Source organism: Pongo pygmaeus, chromosome X (assembly GCF_028885625.2).
Source record: "Pongo pygmaeus isolate AG05252 chromosome X, NHGRI_mPonPyg2-v2.0_pri, whole genome shotgun sequence".
In the NCBI taxonomy this organism is placed as follows: domain Eukaryota; kingdom Metazoa; phylum Chordata; class Mammalia; order Primates; family Hominidae; genus Pongo; species Pongo pygmaeus.
The window spans coordinates 28364184-28388896 of NC_072396.2; the positions used below are offsets into that span (position 1 = coordinate 28364184).

Consider the following 24713-nt stretch of genomic DNA (forward strand, 5'->3'; position numbering starts at 1 on the left):
ATACAGTACCAGTATCAACGTTGTCTAATTTCAGAATTAAATGTAAATTCAATGCTTCACAATGTAGCTGTTACAAAGGTATTTTTCATCACATTAAGCAAGAATCCTTATATTTATATTTATTAATTTTTCATAAGAGGTTAACATTTCTTTTTATCAAGTGCCTTTTGGTACACTGTTTAAATTTTTTATTTAAAAATCTTTTCCTACTACCTCAAACCCATGCAATTATTTAAAGTTTGTCATTTTTTAGTCTGATTTCTTCCAATCTTCTCTAAATTTGAGATTATGTTATGTTATAAATAACATTATATAAATAATATTATATAATGCTTTTTTTTTCTTTTCTACTATTTTGAATATACTGTTATGTTTGTTGGCCAGCATGCATTTAGAGCCATGTCCTTCTTTCCTCCTGCTCTACTGTGTGTATTGGGTGACTGAGCCCCACAAGCACATATCCCTTACTGATTAGTTTACCAATTACTTACCAATTAGCTTCTGACTGAGTTCTGCCACTGAAAGCTACTGGCAGGATATTTGAGGATGAATGGAGAGGAGAATCTAAGGTATTTCTCCCACCTCTCACTGCCTCAGATGGCCTTCTTGGCTATGGCTGCTTCCCCCATGTGGTTCTAGCTTCCAGAGGCCCTCCCCTTTCTTAAGTTCTGGCTCCTACCAGAAGGCCCTTACTTCTGTTCACTACCTGGTAACAACACCTGGTAACAGCACCTCGCATCCTTGCCTCTCTAGCACTAGGGCCTGTTTCCTTCAGTGCTGACAGCCAGATTGCCTCATGGTCCTCTTTGTGCCCTTTCAGTTCTTCTAACACTTTTCGACATTAATATTCCCAATTTAAATTCCCTCTATTGAATTCCATAGCTTAAATTACCTTTTTATGCCTGGCCCCTGACTGATACATATATTTTTAATTAAAATTGTTACTTAATAATCAGACACGTAGGTGACAAGGCACATATCATCCAAAAGTCATAATTATAAGACAAAAATTAAAATGTAGGTTGAAACAAGATATTAACATTTCTTTCTGCTCCTCCCTTTATCTAATAACTCCATCATCCAATTTAAAAAGGACTTTAATATCTACTAAATGAAATAACATTATCAAAACAGAGATACAACAGTTTGTATATATTGATTTGTATAGGTTAATCGTCAGCATAGATGTACAAAGTGAATTTCCTCACATGCTCATGAAATCAATGAGCTTAATTCTATCTACATTTGATAAATATTATATAATCAGTGGTACCAAAAGGAAATTTTATGAGGCCATGAGCATGAGTATTAGAAAAGCTTTCCTACTTTAAAACTATATTTTCATCAAAAGTCATCAGGGTATATAAGTAAACACAGAAGTGTTATATGATGAAAAAGAAGTAATCCTCAACCATACTGTCTTTGTACTATTTAATATATGAACCTACATTTTTAACATACTTTTCTTAGATTAGTCATGTTAATTTTTAAAGGCAAATTTTCATATTTTTGGAAGACAGACTGAAATTAACATATGCAAGTATATTTTAAAATGAGATTCATTTGCCAACACTTTTAGAATAATGGAAAGAAATTAATATGTAAGAATACATGGCTAACTGGAGTATCAGCATTGATCTAAGTTAATTCATTTTATTACTTTTCTTTTGTTTTCTGTTGCAGTGTAGAGTCCAAGTAATTTGTTTTCATATCCCTTTATTTACTGAAGAAGATTTGTTTTGAATCTGTACTTTCCTCCAAATGGTGGCCCTTTATCTTTTTTAAAATAATAAAATCCTTTTGTTAATATATCTAACTTGCACAGGCCCAAAGTTAATTAAAAGTAATCAAAATAATTCTTACCACACACTTTATAAGCCTCTGAGTTGAAGTGATGCCATGAGTTAGTTTATTTCAAAAAACTCACTTTTATTTGAAGGTTCATTTTTGAAGGAATTTGAAATTCATGATATTATGTATGGTAATAAACTCAATATCTACAATTACAATTGCCAGTAAATTAATGCATAAAAGGAAATAAGATCTGAAATATTTCAGAAAAGTATTTAAAATTTACCTTAAAGATTGTAAAGTCATCAAAGAAAAAAATTGCTTTATTTCCTTAATGCGTTGTTTTTTCTTTGATGACTTTTCAAAAACAACGTGTTTGATTACTTTTACTTCTGTCCCCTTTTTCCACATTTTATATGCCATTTTTGCTCATGATTTTTATTTAAATATTTTTAGTATTCTACTTGTGAATATGGCATGCAGTAGTAAAGAAAACCTAGAAATGATGCCATTCTCCCTTGGAAAGCAGAAGAGAGGGGATAAAGAGGGATTGGCTTTGGAATAAGCTTTTAGGCACATCCTTAGCTAGGATAAGCGGAAAGATACATCAGTTTCTCAAAGCTGTGCTGTTGTCAATTGACTCTTTTATCATCAGGACTCTGAGAACTGATTGTCAATGCCCCTACCAGGTAACTCATTACACTCTTTTACACATATCTCTTTACTGAACAATTGCTACCATGAGACTCTTGCATCTTTGAAAACAGGAACTGCATGTTCTATACCCTCACATGATAGCTACTATTAAAAGTTGTTAAATAAAGTGATTAAATGCCCAGATGAGAAATGCAGCATGGTTCAAGATGCCCAGTATATCAGTATTTTTTTATTGCAGTTTGTTCCAATATGATTTTCTAGAGGCAAACAAGGGGAATTATCCATCCTGCCAGCAGCCAAATGTGTTTAAGCTTTGTGCTTAATTTTTTGTTAAATATTTCAAGATTTACATTAAAGAGAATTAGTGTGACAATAATGTATCTTTTCAAGCCTAAAAACAGAAAACAGAATTTAAAGGCTAAAAGAAAGTGACAAAAAGTTTTCTTGCATATTCTATATATAACCATTGCTAAATATGTACCAATTTTTGTATTTTCTAGAGAAAGTTTCATACATAGTCTTTGCCCTAACAAATTTAGAGGCAGAGGAAATCTTACTGGAGGTGGAACATACACTCATTTCCAACCCTTGTGTATCAATAGTATAAAATGATGACTGAGAAAAGCCCAATAAAGTTTACTGAAATGACGGATTACATAGTTGAGAACCTCCACCCCAATAAACATAACTAAAAGTATGGACGAGAAAAATATATAATCAGAAAGTAGCAAAATGATGAGGAAGTGAAGAGACAATATCTTGGGGAAGACAGAAACCGACAGAATTGAAGCAGTACTTGCAGTATTTGATGCCAGTTTTCACAGGTTATTGACAGGCCAAGTAATGCCTGTGATAGGTTCGAAGGGCAGGTGATCAAAAGATGAATTCCAGGTCCTGCCAAGATGGAGAGCAGTCTTGCAAGGTATACTTTATTTAGAACAGTTCCTGCAAACCTGCATACAGGAGTAAGTGTGAAACAGAAGGAAACAAGCCCTCGCATGAGCTGAAGCTCAGTTTCAGGTCATTTGGTCTCTAGAAAATCTCAAACCCTGAAGTTGGATTATGGTGATAATACATTGCTAGTGCCTCCAAACACTAGACAGAAAAAAAATCCTCCCTAGAGGCTTTAGGACAAATACCTGAATCTAGGCATCAAATTCATATTCAGAACACAATAAAATATCTAAAAGTGTGTACAGAAATGATCAATACATAATCATAACCTAGCACATGAGGGGACAAGATAATTGAAACAGACTCACAATGAACATAGATATTATAATTAACAGACATAGTTATGCTAACTGTGATCATGGAGGTAAGTACTGAACTTAAAATATTTACCAAGAAATAAGAAAGTGTAAAAACTGACCATACAATTTTTAAAAGAACCAACCAGAAATCATAGAAGTGAAAGATACAATGACAAAAATTAAGAACATGGAAGGTGGATTTTACAGCATATTTAATACAGCTGAAACATTTATGATTTGGAAAGATGGGTCAGAAGAAACTACCCAGAATGAATCATGAAGACAAAAGAGTGGAGAAAATACAGAAAAAAGACAGAAACAGAGAATAAAACGAAAAGTTCTAAAACACATTTAATTGAAGTTTATAAGGAAAGAAAAAAATTGAAACAAAAAAGGGCTACAAATTTTCCAAAACTAATGGAAAATATCAATCCACACATTCAAGAATCACAACAAATTGCATGAAAGATAAACAAAAGAAAATCAGACATAGGCATATTATAATATACCTGCAAAAAACCAACACAAAATACAAAGGACATCTTAAAAACAGCTAATGAAGGGATCACATTTAAAGCATCAACAGCCAAAAGGACAGCTGCCTTTGCAACAACAACAATAAAATCCAGAAGCTGAAGGACTATAACTTCAATGTGTTAAAATGACTACCAAAACAAATTATTTCTCACAAAAGTATCCTTCAATGATGGATGTGAAATAAAGACATAGACTGACCAAAAAAAAAAAAAAATCCATTACTAACCAATTAAAATCCACAAAAATAATAGTATGTAAATCAACAAAGGAAGTAATTGTAATGAAGAGTCTACATTTCCAGTGCTTTCTGAGAGAACAGTAAAATAATCAACAAATAAAAGATTTTGGTAAGTTTATCATGCATGTTGTAATTTCTGAGAAAAATGAATAGAGGAATTAAAGAATATAAAACTAAAAGCATCATAGAGGGACGAGGAATAATAAAAATGTGCAATTCAAAATAATGCAAGGAAGCAGAAAAAGGGACTCCTAAAACAAGTGGGACAATAAGAATGCAAATAATAAAATAAATAATATTTGTAAACTGAACACATTAGCTAATGAAGGAAATAGAATGACTCTGCCAAAATAAAGAAAACAATTCAGACTTGATTTTTAAAATCAACTATGTGCTATTTACAAGAGAATTATGTGAAATAAAAAGATATAAAAAGGTTGACAAAGTATAGGAAAAGTTTTATCATGTAATCACTAATCAAAACAAATCTAGTATAGTTATCTTAATAACAGATAAAATACATATTAAAGCCAAAAAGCAATAATAGATATATAGAAATTACTTCTGAATGATCAAAAATGTAATTCTCTGGAAGGCCATAACTATTCTAAATTATTATACCTCAAATAAAATGGACTCTACATAACAGGCAAAAATTGACAAAATTACAAGTAGACATAGAAAAATTTAAAATAATAATGACGCAGGGCACGGTGGTTCACTCCTGTAATCCTAGCACTTTGGGAGGCTGAGGAAGGTGGATCACCAGAGGTTAGGAGTATGAGACCAGCCTGGCAACATGGTAAAACCTCATCTCTACTAAAAAAACAAAAATTAGCTGGGCATGGTGGCGGGCGCCTATAATCCCAACTACTCAGGAGGCTGAGGCAGGAGAATCACTTGAACACAGGAAGTGGAGGCTGCAGTAAGCCAAGATCACTCCACTGCACTCCAGCCTGGGTGACAGAGTGAGACTCCGTCTCAGAAAATAATAATAATAATAATAATAGATTTTAATATACCTACCTGAATTGGTAGATCAAGCAGATCAAATAGAACACAAAATAGAGAATATTTTAATAGTTTTAACAAATTTGATGTAAACTATATACACAAAACACTTTGTCCAAAAAATGCACAACACACATTTTTTTTTTCAGACAGACAGGAAACACTTTAATCGAGTATATTCTGGGCCATAAAATAACGTTAAGATAATTTGAAAGAATTGAAAATTACAAATTACAGTCACTAATCACAATGTAATTAAATGTAAATATCAATAATAAATACCTAAAAATCTCCCTAACTTAGGAACTTAGGAGATTGATAAATGCACTTTAAATAAACCACAGAGAAAAGAAGAAAAAAAAACAGAAAGTAGAACGTATTTTGAAATGACTGAAAAATAAAATACACCATAACATTTAGAGTATAATGTTCAACATATACTTAGAGGAAAGTTTACAGTTTAAAAGCCATATGTTAGAGAGTAAGAAAGGGTAAAAATTGATGAACTAACAATAAAATAACACCCATATTAAGAAAATAGCAGGCCAGGTGCAGTGGCTCACGCCTGTAATCCCAGCACTTTGGGAGGCCGAGGCAGACTGATCACGAGGTCAGGAGTTTGAGACCAGCCTGAACAACATGGTGAAACCCCGTCTTTACTAAAAATACAAAAGTTAGCCAGGCGTGGTGTCACACCCCTGTAATCCCAGCTATTCAGGAGGCTGAGGCAGGAGAAGCACTTGAACCCGGGAGGCTTAGGTTGCAGTGAGGTAAGATCACAGCCACTGCACTCCAGCCTGGGCAATAGAGCGAGACTCCATCTCAAAAAAAAAAAAAAAAAGAAAAAGAAAAAGAAAAAAAAGACAAAAAAAAAGAAAAGAAAAGAAACAGCAAAAGAAAAATAAAATAAACCCAAAGAAAATAAAGCAAAATGTTATAATAAGAGCAAAAATTGATGAAATAGAGTTCAAATCCATAACTTAGTATCACCAAACTAAAAGTTAATTCTCTAAAAGGATAAATTCAATAGATAAACTCTTTGCAAGAATGATCAAGAAAAATAAACGCTGAAAAAGCCACTGTCAGAATGAAAAAGAAATATCACTACAAATCCAACACACATAGAAAATACCATATGATAGCATCAACAACAATATCATGGAAAACTTGAAAAATTAAGCCAAATTCCTAGAAAAGCACATCTAACTAAAATTGACAAAAAAAGAAATAGAAAAGATTTGTAATAATGAATTTACAATTTCATTGTTTAAAATTCTGAAACAGAATCCATAACTTAAATTCCCTCAAAGCACACTCCAGAATTAGATGGCTTCGGAACAACAAAACCAACATTACACAAAAGTACTTCTAAAGAGCAGAAAAAGAGGAAACATATCCCATCTCATTTTATAATAGCAGTATAACTATAACATCAAACCCTGAAAAAGACATTATGAAAAAGTATTAAAATTAATTCCTTTCATAAGCACAGATACAAGTCTAAACAAATTATCAGCAAATTAAAATCTAGTGATAAATAAAAAAATTAAATAATAAAAAAACAAGGAAAATAGATAATACATCATGACCAAGCACATGTAAATAAATAAAGATGAATAAAATTTAAATATAGATTAAAAGATAAATAAAAAGATAATACATCCTGACCAGAGGGTTTTATTGCAGGAATACAAGATTTATTTAACGTTAAAAATATCAAACATTTTAATTCATAAACTGAACAGGAACAAAAGAAGAAAATCATATATATCAATGATGAAAATGTATTTACAAAATTTAGTACTCATTACTGATAAAAGCTATTGATATAGAAAAGGAATAAAATGCCTTGAATTTAATGAAGAACATCTAAATTACCAGAGCAAACATCATTGAAAGTTTTCTTTCTTAGATCAGAAACAAGACAAATATGCATGTTAATAATACTGTTATCACATCTATTTATTATTTTAAAAGCTGTTCCAGCCAGTTCAATGAGGCAAAAATACTTATATACTATAAGTTGAGACATAAGGTTTCAAAAGAAAAAATATAAATGGCTATGAATTGTCACTAATTATCAGATACTATTTTACATACCAAACTACAGTAATTAAGACAATACAATATTTGCGGAAGAATAGACAAGTAGGCCAATGGAAAAGGCTAGAGAGTTTTGAAATATACCTACATATATAGTCACTTGATTTATGAAAATTGGAATGCAGTAGGGAAAGAACTGTCTTTTTTGTAAATAGTCCTGGATCAACTAGATATTTATGAGGAAAAAATTAACCTTGACTTCTAATTAACATAATAAAAAAGACTTCCAGATGAGTTCCCTATCTAGCTGTGAAAGGTAAAACAATATAGTGTCTAGAAGAAAATGTGGTAGAACATCTTCATAACCATGGAATTGGCAACAATTTTTTAACCAGGACAAAAAAATAATCAAAAATGGTAAAAACTGATCAATTAGAATATATTAAGATTGGCATAAGTGGAGATAGACTGACTATAAACTTCCAAACAAAGTTCTTATTTCCAAAATACATAAATAACTTTTATAAAGCAATAAGTAAAAGGGAGACTACCCTATAGAAATAATGAACAAAAGACTTGATTAACAACTCCACAAAAGAGGATATCAAAATGGCCAATAATCATATGAAACACAGTAACTTCCATCATTTCAATTTACATAAGGTTTTAAAACTGGCATATTTATCTTTTAGAACTTTAAGAAGTTGGATAGTAGTTTTCTTTGGAAAGGAGTAGCAACTGGAAGGAGGTGTGTGGGGGGTCCTGAGTTTTAGAAGTAGATGGCATGTCTGCACAATTTTTTTTTTTTTTTTTTTTTACAGTACTGTGATGTGGTTCTTTTTCCTGATCTGGATAATGGTTACATGAGTGTGTTCAGTTTATGAAAATTCATCAAGCTGTATATTTGTGATTTGTTCACATTTCTGTTCCTATGTACATTATACTTGAGTAATAAGTGTATAAGCACACATATTAACAAACTAAGGCAACCTAATGACAACAACCACAAAAACTTCACTGTGTGAATAAAAAAAAAATTCCAGGCCAAATCCAGCCTGCAGACCACCAGTTTATGATTTTTTCCTGGTAAATGTATTATAAATTTAAAGGTTAAAAAAGTCTTAAAATAATAGTAAAGAACATTTAGAAGAAAGAACAACCTTTATGACCTCAAATACAGAAATCATATAAAATGGAAGCAGAGTGCAGTGGCGCACCTGTAGTTCCAGCTACGCAGGAGGCTGAGGCAGGAAGATTGCTTGGGCCCAGTAGTTCCAGGCCAGCCATGGCAACAATGCAACACCCCATCTCTAAAAAGAAAAAAAAAAAAAAAGATCTACTAAAAATACAAAAATTAGCCAGGCGTGGTGGCAGGCACCTGTAATCCCAGCTACTCGGCAAGCTGAGGTAGGAGAATTGCTTGAATCCGGGAGGCAGAGGTTGCAGTGAGCCGAGATTGCACCATTGCACTATAGCCTGGGTGACAGAGTGAGACTCCATCTCAAATAATAATAATAATAAATATAAATATAAATATAAATTCCATATATAAAAAGATATATGGGAAAGTATCTGCACCTAATATTACAGAAAATTTAAAATATTGTTAATAAATTTTAAAATACATATATTGGCTATCTCTTGTTGGGAAATTATGATAATTTTTATTTCTTCTTTGAACAATTCCTTACTTTTAAAAATAAACATCTGAGTATAAATATCTGAATAGCATATAATGAATATTTAAAAATATATATTCATAAATCAAGAAATCTCAACCACTACCTCAAATGTATTTTTATTTCTTAACACCAGATGACTTTTATTTCACTAATTAGAATTGTACTTCACCATATAATATCACCCATTACCTCACACTACCCATATTGTTCCGTTCTGGGTGAGTATATATTTTAACATTCAAACTGTTGCCTTCTCAACTTTTCTGTGTACCCTTGAAATCTTAAATATATATCTAACATTTTACTAAAGATATTATTTCTCATAGTCAACAAATAAACAGCAGGCTTTCTTGTTTTATAAAAACATATTGTAAAGTGATAAAAATCACTCTAATCACATATTATAGTAAAAATCAATAAAAAGATGTGCACTCCAGGAAAACTGCCTTTTTGATAGGGTTTTTGTAATATATAAAACAAACTAAACTAAAAAAGTTTAATCTTCCTTAAACATTAATATCATAGATAATAATTTTATATCTTACAGTCTCTTCTAATCTTGTGAGCTTTGCTCCATTGCTACTGTCATTTACTAAAGTACTGATACTTCTTTGATTCCAGTATTTGACCCATCATTCAAATATTAAGTCTTGAGAGCTCCCTATCTGTGTCTCTATCAACTTAATTACTTTGTTCCCTAAAATATTCTTTCAAGTGATTTTCCTAATACATCCTTATTATGACTGTTATATTCCATGAACTAATACTAGGTATGTATCCATACCAGAGTTTGTAGCATTCTTACCACAAGTCTTGAGACACAATCACCTACACACTAGTTTTGTTTGCCACTTGTAAACAAGGATATTACTACCAATCTGAAATTCTTTAATGTGGCATTCCAATTCTCCGAAATTAAAAATTAATACATTTGGCTTGGAATTGGTGTAAGTGAAAAAATCACATCGATCATGAATTTAAACTAGATATTCATGTATCAAATGAACCATGAAAACCATAGAGAATAAGCATTTTAGAAATAGATGGCACATCTGCAACATTTTTCTTACAGAACTCTCTCTGCTGTGGTTTCTTTCTCAGTTATTAATGTCACCATGACACTCAACTGACATTTTGAAATTATTAATGACAGTGCCACATGTCAATGAACTTTTTGTCAGGGTATTGACCAAAGCATACAAATGTAAGTGACTGGATTCTAGCCTCACTTTTTCCTTTTCCATTTTGGTTTCCATCCTCTTTTAAAGGATCTTAAGTCAAGTACTCCGATTTTCTGAATGAGAGCTGGGCTCTTCAGTTTTTTTTTTTTTTTTTTCCTTTTCAGTCGACTCTAGCTCTCAATATGTAAACAACTCAAGAAGGAAATATTGATATGAGAGTTAAATACTGGGATTTCATAACCTAATAAATACTCACGTGTGCAGTGTAAGTAATGGATAAGAGTTGTTCTCAGATGTATTCCAGAATTTCAAAATAAACTTATGAGGCTCAAGGGTCTGCCGGTGGCATTTATAACTCATTATTTCTAAAAGGATTCTATTCAGCAAATATTTATTTCTTGTTTACTACGTGCAAGACACAGCAATAGATATATACAGGTGAGTAAGGTACAATTCTTAACACTCTAGGAATGCAAGTGTGTATGTTAATTTGGCTCTTACGTGAAGTACCTCTTCTAACTAGGTTTTTGTTGTTGTTTTTTTTCTAAATCAGTGTAGTACCTTCATATTTTTGGAACTTCTCATTAGAAATGAGAACCAGCTGCCCTTATCACATTCATATCATTCAATTAATGTATGATTTAAACAACATATTTAATTAACAAATGAATACTATGTATGTCGACATTACATCAAATATTTTGTCACTTCCAAAATTTTATTTTATTTTATTTTTTATTTTATTTTTACTGGTTTTTTTTTTTTTTGAGACGGAGTCTTGCTCCGTCACCCAGGCTGGAGTGCAATGGCTCAATCTCAGCTCACTGCAACCTCAGCCTCCCGGGTTCAAGCGATTCTCCTGCTTCAGCCTCCTAAGTAGCTGGGATTATAGGCATGCGCCAAAACGCCTGGCTAATTTTTGTATTTTTAGTAGAGACGGGGTTTCAACAAGTTGGTCGGGCTGGTCATGAACTCCAAAATTTTAATTCTTAATCAGTGAGTTGTTAACTTGTTTCCAAACTACAAGCTATTAAGAAATGTAAGTACTTAGAGGATAAAAGGACAGATCAACTATTAATGTAATGTGCCTGCAATAGTTGACACCCTACTTAGCATGACCATTATGTACTACAGCCTACAAAATTATTCTTCATACTCCCACAGCAGAGCTAGTGCACCATATGGCCATGCTTGTTTTTCATCAAATAATTTTTACATAAACAGCTGGTGAACTGTTTTTATTGTAACAGTGCACATATTTTTTGAGACAGTTGGGAAGGATTGATGCAACTCTAGTCACTGCCTGTTTTTATGTCAATGCTAAAAAGAAATTTGATTTGATATTTTAAAAATGTAGACTTTTATATTTGTTTGATCATGGTCAGTTCATAAGAAAGATTTTTTTTCATTTAGTGCTGTAATTACTGGCATGTTTACAAACTTGTAGCAAGAAATAAAAAGTAATCATAAGGGATCTTCAGCCTAACATGGTGTACTCAGTGTTTATTTTTATATACTCTTTTGAATTTTTAGAAGCAGAGCTGATATGTTGTGGACAATTTTATAGGCAGTTTTAATGTTACTATATTTGGTTTTGAAACATAGCTTCAACACATTCTGATAAGTGACATAATAACCAGAAGATTTTTAGCAGTTTTGTGTGTATCTGTGATTTGGGTTGATCTGATGACTATTTGCTCCAGAAGCATTGCCTCAACCTCCATAACAAGAAATTTTATCTGTTAAAGTCACTAGTGGGTTCAAAAATACAAATAGAGAAATTTTCTTTTGAATTCTAAGTAATGATGACCACTCAGATTTTTTTTGTAAGGAGGTTATCACAATGCTCAGAATGTTAAATTGTAAATCTTTAAATCTTTACATCAAATTTTATATTTAATGCCTCATCTCCCTGTAAGCAGAAGTTACTCCCATTAGAAAACTGGTAAGGAGTCACGTATCATGATACCTCATCGATTACTTTTTCATAGAATATTAGAGACCATGCAATATATTTCATTATGGAGGAGAATGAATGCTTACTGCTGTGCCATTGAAAATTTTAGAACCTTGAGGTAAGAAGAATTAAGAACATCTATCTGTCACACACTAATGATAATTGTATGTAAAATGTAAGATGAAGGAAGTTTTCCCAACCCTACGGCTTCCATTATATTCACCTATCTGTCCTTTATATCTTCATTTCATTTAGTGACCCATATTTTCACAAAATATTTTATTTTATATATAAAATGGAAAAAGAAGGGACCTTATTACAATTTGCTTAAGCTATAACTTTCTGTTGAAGAAAATCATCTGAAATAAGCTTTACAATAGTAAATGCATTTTGCAACTTGTCATTTAAACATATAACAATTCAAACCAATTTCTTTATGTGAATTTTAACTGATGTCCTACTGTTTCTTTTCTCCCAAACATATGATGTTCGTATGGATGTTTAGAAAATGAATTAGGTGAGACAATCTAATTCCCTTTGTAGGGACATGGATGAAGCTGGAAACCATCATTCTCAGCAAACTATCACAAGGACGAAAAACCAAACACCACGTGTTCTCACTCATAGGTGGGAATTGAACAAGGAGAACACATGGACACAGGAAGGGGAACATCACACACGGGGGACTGTTGTGGGGTGGGGGAAGTGGGGAGGGATAGCATTAGGTGATATACCTAATGCTAAATGACGAGTTAATGGGTGCAGCACACCAACATAGCACATGTATACATATGTAATAAACCTGCACGTTGTGCACATGTACTCTAAAACTTAAAGTATAATAAAAAAAGAATGCAAATTAAATATGTTTTTGGATGAAGCAAATGATCAATTTTGGATAACTACTGATTTACATGTGTTTATCATATAATTAAAAGTAACATGTTGTACTGTGAAAAAAAAAAAAGAAAAAGAAAATACATATAATATCTCCAGATCACAGGGAAACTACATTTGCTGCCCATTATACAAAATCAGGTTTCCTAGGCTCAGGATTCCTCACCTGTAATGCAATCTACCGCATGTGCCTGTGTCACCCAGACCTTTTCACGTCACCCTGTGGGAACTGTGGATTGAGGAATCAGTGGAAGAAAATGCTGATACTCTGAAAAATGCTGATACCCTACGGGAACTGTGGCTTAAGGGATAGGTGAAAGAAAATGCTAGTACTACTGCTACGGTTAATACAGTTTTTTTGTCTCTTACCCAAGAGCTTTGTGTCTTCTGCCAGCATAAATGAAACAGTGACAGGCTAACTTGTTAGGTGGCAAGAAGGGCAAAGTCTCAGACTCTTTACAGCTCTTGACAGCAAGTACATATCTCTGTTTTTCCTGTTTGTAAACGAAAATCTATTAATAGACTTTAGAAGATGTAAACATAGATAACATTTAATTTTTTTTTCATTTTTCTCCTGTTTTGCTTTATGATAAACTTAATGTGTATTACCAGTTCAAACTTCAAGCCAATTAACTGGCTTAAAATAGCCCATTAAAATTTGATATATGTAATACAGTGGGGAGTAGAAGTAAAACAAGAAATACAGTTTTGACATCAGTTATTTATCAAACTGAATTTACAACTATTTTAACATGTCTGCTTATAGTACTGCATTTTAACAGAACACCAAGCTCACTGAGGTTAAGAAATCACGATAAAAGTAAATTCTAGACCCAGTATACTGGCCCATGCTTGTAATCCTACCACTTTAGGAGGCTGAGGCAGGAGAATCCCTTAAGACCAGGCATTCCAGAAAAGCCTGGGCAACATAGCAACACCTCATCTCTACAAAAACTCTTTTTTAAAAAAATTAGCTGGATGTGGTGGCACTCACCTGTCATCCTAGCTACTCAGGAGACTGAGGCAGGATGATCACTTGAACCCAGCAGTTGAAGATTCCAGTGAGCTATGATTTTCCCACCCACCCGCCAGCATGCCCTGCTAATTTTTGTATTTTCAGTAGAGACAGGGTTTCACTATCTTGGCTAGGCTAGTCTTGAACTCCTGACCTCGTGATCCACCCGCCTCAGCCTCCCAAAGTGCTGGGATTACAGGCGTGAGCCACTGCTCCTGGCCCCATTATGGTATTAATGGATGTTTATTAGTAACATTACATGGTTACGCCACCTATATGATTGTCTTATAATAGTTCTGGCTTCAAAAAGTTACTCACCTAGAACTTATTTAGCATTAATTACAAAGCACCTTCACCCTGTTATTTTTGTTATTGTGAAAATTGGAATTTGGTTAATTATGACCAAAAAATATTAGGAATCAATTATAGACTAAGCAATAAAGTGAGTCTTAAAATGTCTGAGATTTCAAAAATCAGTTGAGTAATATACAATACTATCATGGTTATATGAAATTGAAAATCTAATGAAATTACTCAAATATTGGGCATCTACAAAGCTAAAAATAAGAGGGGTGGAGCCAAGATGGCCGAATAGGAACAGCTCCGGTCTACAGCTCCCAGCGTGAGCGACGCAAAAGACGGGTGATTTCTGCATTTCCATCTGAGGTACCGGGTTCATCTCACTAGGGAGTACCAGACAGTGGGTGCAGGACAGTGGGTGCAGCGCGCCATGCGCGAGCCGAAGCAGGGCGAGGCATTGCCTCACTCGGGAAGTGCAAGGGGTCCGGGAGTTCCCTTTCCTAGTCAAAGAAAGGGGTGACAGACGGCACCTGGAAAATCGGGTCACTCCCACCATAATACTGCACTTTTCCAACGGCCTTAAAAAATGGCACACCAGGAGATTATATCCCGCACCTGGCTCGCAGGGTCCTACGCTCACGGAGTCTGGCTGATTGCTAGCACAGCAGTCTGAGTCAGTGTGGCAATTCCTCAGGGATCTAGAACTAGAAATACCATTTGACCCAGCCATCCCATTACTGGGTATATACCCAAAGGGCTATAAATCATGCTGCTATAAAGACACACGTGCACGTATGTTTATTGCGGCACTATTCACAATAGCAAAGACTTGGAACCAACCCAAATGTCCAACAATGATAGACTGGATTAAGAAAATGTGGCACGTATACACCATGGAATACTATGCAGCCATAAAAAATGATGAGTTCATGTCCTTTGTAGGAACATGGATGAAATTGGAAATCATCATTCTCAGTAAACTATCGCCAAGGACAAAAAACCAAACACTGCATGTTCTCACTCATAGGTGAGAATTGAACAATGAGAACACATGGACACAGGAAGGGGAACATCACACTCCGGGGACTGTTGTGGGGTTGGGAGGAGGGGGGAGGGATAGCATTAGGAGATATACCTAATGCTAAATGACAAGTTAATGGGTGCAGTACACCAACATGGCACATGTAAACATATGTAACAAACCTGCACGTTGTGCACATGTACCCTAAAACTTAAAGTATAATAATTAAAAAAAGAAAAAAAAGCTAAAAATAATTAAGTAATATTTGACCTGTGCTTATTAACAAATTAAATAAAGTGCCTAATTAAGCATAACACATATAAAGCTTATTGGATATTTGTTTTCCTCAAAGATCCTTGTGGTTCTATTCTGATACAATATGTGTATTATTATTATTATGAAATATTAATAGGACATATGCCAGAACCTAAATGTACATATGCATACATGTGTGTAACCCATCTCCAATCAAAATATAGAGTAAAATATCAGTGCATCATAAAGATCAATCACGTCTTTCCAAGCTAATTACAATAGAACACCTCCACATCACCCCTCTTCTACAGTTTTGATTTCAACTGTACATTAGATTTGCTTGTTCCAAAATTTGTAATGGCTTTTTAAAGATGCAATTGGAATACAATAAAGCGCATACGATTTGATAAGTTTTGACATATCTATGCATCCATTTAACTACCATCACATTCAAGACAATGAATATGTCAATCACCATCACCCCCAAAACTTTTCTTATGTTCCTTTGTAAGCTCTTTTGCACTCCTCTCTGTCCACAGGCAACCATCTTTCTGTCACTATGCATTAGTTTTCATTTCCTACAATTTTATAAAAACAGAATAACATAATATGTACTATTTTGTCTGGCTAACACTCAGAATAATTATTGAGAAATATATCCATGTTATAGCGTGTATCAATAGTTCATTCAATTTATTGCTGAATAATATTTTATTGTATATAATACAGTTTATCTGGTGACCTATTGATGGGCATCTGGGTTATTTCCAGTTTTTCACTATTACAAATAAAGCTGCCATGAACTTTTGTACACACATCTTTGCACAGACATATGCCCTTATTTCCTGGGAGTATAATAATTAGGTCATATTGCATGTGTATATCTAAATTCTTGAGTAACTGCCAAACTGTTTTCCAAAGTGGATGTCCAATCTACATTCTCACCAGCAAGGTATGAGAGTTCCTTCACGTCTTTGGCAATACTTAGTACAGTCAGTCATTTTAATTGTACATATTCTAATAGGTGTGTAATAGTATCTTAGTGGGGTTTTAATTTTTATTTCCCTAATGCCTAATGCTGTTGAGCATTTTATGTGCTTCTTTGACATTTATAACTGTCCTTTCTTGAACTGTCTGTTCAAGCCTTTTGTCCATTTATATCGGGTTGTTTATTTTCTTATTGAGTTTTGAGAATTATTTTAAGTGCTGGATTACAACTGCTCTTTCACATATATGCTTTACAAAAAATTTTATCCCATTCTATAGATTGCCTTTTCATTCTCTTAGCAGTGCCTTTTGAAGAAAATACGTTTTCAATTTTGGTAAAGTCAAATTAATCAATTTTTTATTTTACGGATTGTATTTTTGGAGTTGTGCCTAAGAAATATTTGCCCAGCCAAAGATCACAAAGGTTTTATCTTATGTTTCCTTCCTAGTAGTTTTATAGTTCTGGATTTTACATTTAAGTTGGTGGTCCACTTTTAGCTAATTTTCTATATGGTGAAAGGAGTGGAAAGTTTTTGTTTTGTTTGCTTTGTTTTGTGTTATGTTGTGTGTGTGTGTATTTCCAACTGTTCCATCATCCTATGTTGAAAGGATTATCCCTTCTTCACTGAGCTGCCTTTGCACCATGGCTGACAATCAGCTGCTTATATATGCTGAAGTCTACTGTTGGTATTTCTATTCTGTTTCGCTGATTTATTTGCCTGTCTTTACAAAAATGCCACACTTTCATGATTACTTTAATTTTATAATAAGTCTTGAGATTGGGTAGTATTAGTCCTCTTATTTTGCTCTTGTTTTGCAAAGTCGTTTTGGCTATTCTTGGTGGATCACATGTCCATATTAATTTTACAGTCAGTGTATTAACTTCTACAAAAATCCTTCTGGGATTTTGATTAAAGATAATTTGAGAACTGACATCTAAATCATCTTATTTTCCAATCCTTTTATTTCATCTGTTTCCCATTACTGCATTGGCAGGAACCCCTATTATAATGTGGAATAAAAATAGTGATAGCAGCTATTCTTATCTATTTTCCAATAGCCAATGTTTTTCTACTAAGTAGAATATTTGCTACAGATTTTGGTAGATATCCTTTATCTACTTTGATAACATCTCTTTTTATCATGAATTAATGCTGATTTTTACAAAATACTTTTCTGTATCAATTTAGATATGGTTTTTCTCACAATATGTCAAGGCAATATGCCAGTCCTTGACCTAATTGGCCTCAGATCCATTTCTCTCTTTCCTTGCTCTGTTCTCCAGTGTTCAGGAGATGATTGTAGGCTGCAATTCCTATGTTCTCAAACATTTGGCTGCCATCATGGTTCAGGCAACAGAAGGCACCAGCAGGAGGTTAGTACAGTACAGGAGGACAGAAGCAGCTGGAGTTTATTTTTTATTTTCTCTCTCTGCATCAGGTGCCTTCAACTGCTTTCAAGGTTTACACCTTCTCCATGGCTCTCACCCTCATCATGCTTATCCACCTTAGTTCCAGATCCTATTGACCCCAACTCCAAGGCTCCATTAACATTATCTCCTTTATTTTTTTCTATCCTAGAGACTGAAGAAAATTTCTTAAGCTGCCAAATATTGGCTTGCCCGCCTCTCCCCTGTTTGGCTTCTCCATCACTTGAGTAACCAATTTTGTGCATCATATTCAACCTGACTTACGTATTTAAAGTAATTTCCGTTTTCCTGGATAATCTTTAACAGTTATACTTGGCTAATTATATTGATTGATTTTTCTAATGTGAGACCATTTCATTCATAGGAAAGCCTCAACTGAGTCACTAGCAGTAAAATGTGTTCAAGTCTTTTATATCATATGTAACCAAAACAAAACACCCCTGGGAGACCGAAACCTCCTCTAAATAACTATGTCTCTCTTCTTCACATCCTTCCCCAAAATAATTTTTGCACTCACTAGCATTTGCACACACATATTCAAAAAATTCTAAGAGCATAAGGAATACAGAGATATATTCAGCTTGTAAAATAATCAAGCACTGCACATAAAACTCTATAGCATTACCTGTGGGAAACAAATCAGGTGGTACACAAAGGAATATTTACAGCCTTAAATAAACTGATTAGAAAAAAAACAGAAATACTTTAAACATGCAAAACTTCAAGAAGCTAGAGAAATAAAACCATATTTAACCCAAAGAAATAAAACATAGGAAATAACTAAGATAAATGCAGAAATGATTAATTAAGACAGTGGAGCCAACTAACAAAAGCCTATTCTTTTAAAAGATTTATATAGGAGACAATTTTATAGGCATCTTCAATTACAAAAGAAAACTAAGTGATAGTAGCTTTAAAATATTGTACAAAATATAGGTGCAGAAGGAACTTGAATACCATAAGAGAACACTGTAAATATCATTAACAAATGATAGACAAGGGATGATTTCTACATAAAGATATATTTCATCTAATGAAATCAGAAGGAATGGTAGAATTAGAAAAATTAACGTTTTGCAACCCCTAATTAATTAATGGATAAATATACTAATCTTCAAAGACTGCCAACATCAACAAAAAGGGAGACAAATATTCGGTCTCCCTCATAATGGAAGTTACTTCCTCGTAATGAAAGTTCACATCACCTGTAAAGTGATCTTTCCAAATAAAACAAGAGAGAGAATAAAAATTAAATTTTAATATGATAAAACCTCTACCAATTGAAAGAAATACAGAGAAGAATGACATTAATGTTGCACAAAGCAAAAGCCAGACCATGTGAAACTGAACAGAGCATAAGATTTGTTTTTTTGTAAAAACAAAGATTGCAGGGATAAAGAAGTAATGTATGTGTGTTGGGGGGAAGAATGTATAAATTAATGGTCATAAAATGCAGTGATAATGATTAGATTTATTTGGACCCGGGTTCAAGAAAAAACACACTTAAATGATGTCAGTGGGTAAATGTGAAAATAACTGGACAGTTAATTACATGAAGGAGTTAATTTTATAAGGTGGGGTAGTGTTATCGGTTAATATTTCTGTCTTTAAAAACACATACTGAAATATTTAAAGATGAAATGATGTGATGTCTAGGATTTGTTTCACATTATTCCACTGGCAGACATGGTGTTATGTGTGAGTATAGATGAAGCCAGGTTGGCCATGTGTTGATGATTCTGAGTTCCAGGTATATTCTCTCTACAGTAGAATATATTTGAGAATTTCTACAATAAAAAGAATATATATAATCATTAAATTTGAAACCCCAAATGAAAACACACCATTATTTAGGAAAATATGAATGGCCCAATTAATCCAAATAGAAATAAAAATCTGTAATTGCGAAACGCAAAATGAAACTGATCAAAGCTCCAGCCACCCTCAAATGTTTTGGGACCAGGCATTTTGGGACCAGTTCTACCAAATAAGCAGTGAAAAACTGACCATCTTATGTAAACACAAAAATAACCACCATCTTATGATGTTCAACTCATTTTCCCAGGCTAGCTTTCTTTGATTAAAAAAAACAAAAAACAAAACAAAACAAAAAAAACAGCTGAGGATACCCTGGGTGCGGCGAGGGGAACAACTGAGCCAAGTTCATCCACACAGAGGCAAAGATCCTCAATAAACACATAGCAGGTCCAATATTGCAGTTAATTCAATGGAAAAAAAAAGTCTGTATCCATAAAATGTAAAGATAATACAACATTAGAAAAAAATTGCCTAAAATATTCTCACACTAACAGATTAGATGATGATGATGATTATTATTATTATTTGAGATGGGTCTTGCTCTGGCGCCCAGACTGGAGCAAACTCGACCTGCTTGGACTCAAAAGATCCTTGGGCCTCAGCCTCCAGAGTGGCTGAGACTACAGGCGCGCGCCACTGTGCCCGTCTAATTTTTTTTTAAATTTTTTATAGCGACCGACTCCCACTATGTTGTGGACTGGTGTCGATCTCTTGGGCTCCAGCAATTGTCATGTGTCAGCCTCCCGAGTAGCTGCGCTCGGCCATTAGATTTTTTTAAATGGGCATTCGATCATGTACTGAGGCACAGAAAAATTTTTCAAAAAAAAATTCAACACAAATGCTTGATAACATTCCACAAACTAACATCAGAAGATAATTTTCATTTCCTAAAACCTATGGCAAACAAACTTAAATGTGAAATGCTGAACGCTGGACGCATTCTCATTACAGCAAGGAACCAGACATAAATGTATGCTGAATACATGGCCAGAGGATAAGACTATAAAAACAAATGTAACTTGGAAATATTTAATAGAAATAGAAATTATTTGGTGAAAATGTGATCATCGTTTTAGAAAATTCAAAGGAAAAGACCACACCCAATCCAAGTCAATAAATGACTTCTGAAAAGCAGTGTATAAATCACTGTAGCAAAATCAAAAGCCTTGCCGCACAAAGCAGTAGTAACAGAACATGCATATAATATATTTGGTGGAACAAATGAGACCATAATTAAAATGAATTTCACTAGACAATACAATGCAATGTTAGATAAAGTCAAGAGATCTGGGTCTCACAAAATTGTGTACATCTGTGGCTTCTCTATAGAAAGTAGATCTTTTAGAACAGAAAGTTCCCAATGTCTACATTTCGCCAGTGAAGAGACCCCATAGTCACAATGCACTTATTCCGACATCTCAGAATCTGTCTTGGGCACCCTACCTTTGTACTGCAGCCTCTCTTCTCCCGTCAAGCCTGGAACGCAAACCCATTATCCGTAACGGTTTATGTTGCGAAGCTGTCCAGAGCTTATTGTTTGGTGATTATTTCTCTAAGGAGCCTGTAGTCAATGAACTAGGAGCCAAAATATGGATCTACTTCCGAGAGGAGGACTTAATATTACTACTACTCCATAACAAAGAGGGCGCCACAGAAAGTCACGCCACGCTGCCCTTGCTGGCAGCCCTTCAGGCTGTGAGCAGGATGCCCGGATGTCACGTACACTTCCGCTTCTGCCGTCCGTGGGAGGTGAGGCCTTGCAGTGAGGCGATTGGTATCTGGTCAGCAGAGAAAGGCATACAGGCCCCGCCAGGAGGTAAGGCAAAGACATTGAATAGCATTTGAGGGGACCCACTACCACAAAAGAAAGAATGCCATGCCGTCCGGCCTCGGCCTTAAGCTGCAAAAGCCCCGGGCAGGGATCCTCTTAGGTATCGCACTCTGCATTATTCTTCTGGAGAGTCAGGGAAGTGATAGCATTGGACTAAGGTGTTGGCATCAAGCCACCTGAGATTAGGGTCTTAGAACCCTCCAGGAGTCAATAAAGGGTGAGTTCCATAAAACTCCCTTTCTGCCATAGCAGACCGGTCCCCACAGAGCCCAGCCTCTGCTCTCAGGCCTGGGTGATCCTAAGTAGGGGTGGCTGGAATTTCCACCTTTAACGGTGTCTGCCTCGGGCAGCAGGGGAAGAAGTCCTATTGAGAGGTGGCAGGGTACTGGCAGCCATCACAGCGCTCGCTCGCTCTTGGCGCCTCCTCTGCCTGGGCTCCCACTTTGGCGGCACTTGAAGAGCCCTTCAGCCCGCTGCTGCACTGTGGGAGCCCCTTTCTGGGCTGGCCAAGGCCAGAGCCGGCTCTCTCAGCTTGCGGGGAGGTGTGGAGGGAGAGGTGCGGGCGGGAACCGGGGCTGCGCCTGGTGCTTGCGGGCCAGCGCGAGTTCCCGGTGGGCGTGGGCTTGGCGGGCCTCACACTCGGAGCGGCCGGCAGGCCCCCTCCGGCCCCGGCAGTGAGGGGCTTAGCACCTGGGCTAGCAGCTCCTGTGCTCAATTTCTCGCCGGGCCTTAGCTGCCTTCCCGTGGGGCAGGGCTCGGGACCTGCAGCCCGCCATTCCTGAGCCTCCCCCCACACCACCCCCCCGTGGGCTCCTGTGCGGCTGGAGCCTCCCCTACGAGCGCCACCCCCCGCTCTAGGGCGCCCAGTCCCATTGACCATCCAAGGGCTGAGGAGTACGGGCGCATGGCGCGGGACTGGCAGGCAGCTCCACCTGCCGCCCCCGCTTCGGGATCCACTGGGTGAAGCCAGCTGGGCTCCTGACTGGTGGGGACTTGGAGAACCTTTATGTCTAGCTACGAAATTGTAAATACACCAGTCGGCACTCTGTATCTAGCTCAAGGTTTGTAAACACACCAATCAGCACCCTGTGTCTAGCTCAGGGTTTGTGAATGCACCAATCGACACTGTATCTAGCTACTCTGGTGGGGACTTGGAGAACCTTTATGTCTAGCTAGGGGATTGTAAATACACCAATTGGCACTCTGTATCTAGCTCAAGGTTTGTAAACACACCAATCAGCACCCTGTGTCTAGCTCAGGGTTCGTGAATGCACCAATCCACACTCTGTATACAGCTACTCTGGTGGGGATTTGGAGAACCTTTGTGTGGACACTCTGTATCTAGCTAATCTAGTGGGGAGGTGGAGAACTTTTGTGACTAGCTCAGGGATTGTAAATGCACCAATCAGCACCCTGTCAAAACAGACCACTCGGCTCTCTGTAAAATTGACCAGTCAGCAGGATGTGGGTGGGGCCAGATAACAGAATAAAAGCAGGCTGCCTGGGCCAGCAGTGGCAACCCACTGGGGTCCCCTTCCACGCTGTGGAAGCTTTGTTCTTTCGCTCTTTGCAATAAAGCTTGCTGCTGCTCCCTCTTTGGATCTTTGGGTCCACACTGCCTTTATGAGCTGTAACACTCACCACCGGAGCGAAGGTCTGCAGCTTCACTCCTGAGCCAGCGAGACCACGAACCCACCAGAAGGAAGAAACTCCGAACACATCCGAACATCAGAAGGAACAAACTCCAGACACGCCACCTTTAAGAACTGTAACACTCAACACGAGGGTCCACGGCTTCATTCTTGAAGTCAGTGAGACCAAGAACCCACCAATTCTGGACACACTATGCTCTGCCACGTGTTAATGAAATGCTCTGGTGTGGGCTGTGGGGGAAACTAGCTTCCCATAAAGATGGCGGCCTTACAGAATCCTGCCCTTCCTGTAAGTTCTGGGAGGTCCCTGGCGTGGCTGTAAGGCCCAGGTGACCCCTCGCTTCATATTCTGGTGGTGGTCGTGGGGAAGGGTACAAACTAAGGCTAGCACATTCAGGTCAGCAGTGGGAGGAGTCTTTGGGGGTAACCAGGAGTTTAGTTTAGAACCCGGAGCAAAGACTGAAGAGACTTTCTTCCCCAGAACAAAGGGGACCCAACAGAGTACCACTGCTATGAGCCTTGGTAGCCTTTCAGCATGACTCTTAGGCTAAGGTATCCCTCAATTTATCCTTAGTGGTCACAGGGTGATGAGGACATAGATTTGACAGGGCAGTCAGTGGAAGGTCATTAGAGGGAGGTGACTCAGGCCCTTATGGAAGTCAAAGTGAGGACTGATGGTGCTAGGCACTGCCTCTGTGGTCAGCCTTGGGAAGCCCTGGGCAGATTTGTCATTCTGAACGCACCCCACCCCCTCCCTCCAACTGCATACTCTGGGATATCAGGTGGAAGAGGGCCTTTCTCTGATTGGTATAGGCCTCAAGTCCTCAGAGGGGAAGGTATGAGGCTGTCAAGGTGAGGAGTCATTAGGAGGAAACTGAATTTCCAGAAGAAAAAGAGGATTCATAGAGCCCTAAGAGTGCTGTCATTCCTGATAGGGGTCCCTGGGGAAGATATATCTGAGGCCTCCCTAATATCTTTATCAGGAATGTCAGGGATGTGAAGGCCTTGCTTGGAGGGGATAGGTTTCAGGTAAGCAAAAGGAGGGCAATCAGACCCTCCAAGAAGCAAAAGTAAAGACTGAGTGAGGACCGAAAACTAATTACCTCGAGATAAAGAGGGTTTCACCGATCTCTGCATTGCTGCCATTCCACAATGTCC

General features: G+C 36.3%; 1 protein-coding gene across 2 annotated transcripts in view; it reads left to right on the top strand.

The window, feature by feature from the left end:
- The window catches only part of LOC129024733 (melanoma-associated antigen B10), a 152131-nt gene that overhangs the window by 115660 nt on the left and 11758 nt on the right, over window positions 1-24713 (top strand). Inside the window, exon 1 of one of the 2 annotated variants that reach the window (XM_054471927.1) lies at window positions 21790-21888. The exons of the other annotated variant lie outside the window; for it this stretch is intronic. The gene's annotated coding sequence lies outside the window, so the exon portion shown is untranslated. Of the gene's footprint in view, window positions 1-21789; window positions 21889-24713 lie in introns of those variants that run through there. 2 annotated transcript variants of the gene reach the window in all.